The following is a 2303-nucleotide window of genomic DNA, read 5'->3' as shown; positions in this document are numbered from 1 at the left end:
GGCTACTATAAATAGTGCTACTATTAACATAGAGTTGCTAAGGACATTTTTTAATTGTGTTTTTGTGGTCCTAGGGCATATGTACCTAGGAGTCATATTGCTAGATTATGTGGGAGATCAATTTCCAGTTTTATTTAAGGAATATCCATATTGTTTTTCAGAAAAACTGGACTAGACAGCCTTTCCACCAGCAGTGAATGAGAGTTACCTTCTATCCACATCCATGCCAGCAATAGTTGTTCTTGGTTTTTTTTTTAGATGTGTTCCAGTCTGTGGCATCAGATATCTCATTATTGTTTTGATTTTCATCTCCATGGTGATTAGTGATGTTGAGCATGATTCTTTAATGATCTTGAGGCAAAGCTCTCAGTAATTCATCATTGTGTGAGGTATTAATGTAGTATTTTCCCCAAAATAAATTTTATTTGATTAAAAAGTTACTTTTTCAAACTAAGAATAAATGTTGATCTTATAAAATTCCCCTAATGTAAATTTTAATAATATGATCAATAACATTGGTTGCTATATTGATTTTTATGAGTTCAATGACTCATGCATTTATGGGAAAAAACTACTTGTTTGAGATATTCATATAGTTGGGTTGTTTTGCTATATTTTATTTAGTTCTTTTGCATTTATATTTCTGAGAAAATTTGGTCTGCAAATTTTATTTCTCATAACATCCATTTCAAATTTTTGTGACAAGATTTCTAAAATGTAATCAAAATTCAGTTTGTAAACATGTCCCCTCAGTAAGCTCTGGAATATTAAACTACAATATTGATGCTATTTATTCTTAAATATTTGAGAAGAATTCACCAATGCATTTATTTGCATTAAATTTTTTATTTTGCTGTTGATTTTAATGTTGAATTCATTTCTTTGATTACATAAAAAAATGAGGCTGGAGTGATAGCACCGAGGTAGGGCATATGCCTTGCACACTATTCACCCAGGAAGGACCCAGGTTTAATTCCTGGCATCCCATATGATCGCTGAGCCTTCCAGGAGTGAATTCTAAATTCTGAATTAATTTTATTAATTAATTAATAACATTTTAATAGTATTGAGTTTGTTTTAATTTTGATAATTATTTTTCTCATAGATTTGTACACTTGTTTTGTTATCAAATTTTTTAAATAAATGTCTGTAATGTGAATTCATTGTATTTTAAAATTTTTTGTTCTAAAGACTTGTAAAATATCTTGTGTGCATTTCTAGTCTAATTGTGTGTGTGTTTTTCTTTGGGCCACACCCGGTGTTGCTCAGGGGTTACTCTTGGCTATGCGTTCAGGAATGCTCCTGGCTGGGAGACCATATAGGATTCAGTGGTCTTTCCTGGGTCAGCCATGTGCAAGGCAAAAACCTACTGCTGCACAATCACTCCAACCCCCAGGCTAAGTGTGTTTTAAAAATTTTACATTTTTGCTAAAAATTAATTGTATTTACTTTTATTATTTATTTAATTTTATTTACTTATAAATGTATGAATCATTTGTTATTTTATTCATTTATTGTTTTGTTTATTGTTTAATTTTTTGTTTTACCCATTGGGGCTCAGGGTTTACTCCTTACTCTGTGCTCAGAAATCATTCCTGGCAGGCACAGGGGGCCATATGGGATGCCAGGATTTGACCACTATCCCTCCTAAATTGGTAGCCCTACAGCTGTGCTATCTCTCATGCTCCTTATTTTTCTTTTGGAGGGGGCAGGGGTAGCAAAAACAGTAATGCTCAAAACTTACTCCTGAAAGATACAAGAAGCTTTTGCTTTTTATAAATGCATATAGTTTAAGTTTGAGTTTCCTTAAGTTTTCAAGGCCTCCTGTTTCCTGACCTTCAAAGCCACAGGCTAGCAATGGCCAAAAAAAAGATTAAAAAAAACCTGGCTCTACACAAGGAGGGCAGTGTACACCCAATTTGCTCATGGTCTCTGTTATCTCTGCTTGCAAAACTTTCAGTAAGGAGGAGTAAGGTGGCTACCCCCACCTCCATCCTTTGAGGTTAAGAAATGTAACCTTAAGTTTAATATTTTCCTGTAGGATAAAAAATGTAACTTTTAGTGGTGGTCTGTTAAGTTTTAGCAATTTTCTCTTTGTGTAACTTTTAGTGGTGGTCTGTTAAGTTTTAATGATTGTTTCTTTGTTTGCTAAATATCTCTTTCTTTTAACTGAGTTGTACTGTTTTCCTAAGTAATATGTAACAAACAGAATGCACAACTACTACCGTGAGTAGTATGCTGTCCCTTTGGAAAAGTGTTCTATAAAAACACTGCTTAAGTAATGGTTCAGGGTCTTTGCTCTG

This window comes from Suncus etruscus, chromosome 4, assembly GCF_024139225.1.
Source record: "Suncus etruscus isolate mSunEtr1 chromosome 4, mSunEtr1.pri.cur, whole genome shotgun sequence".
Classification (NCBI taxonomy): Eukaryota; Metazoa; Chordata; class Mammalia; order Eulipotyphla; family Soricidae; genus Suncus; species Suncus etruscus.
Note: the sequence above shows the minus strand (reverse complement) of the source record.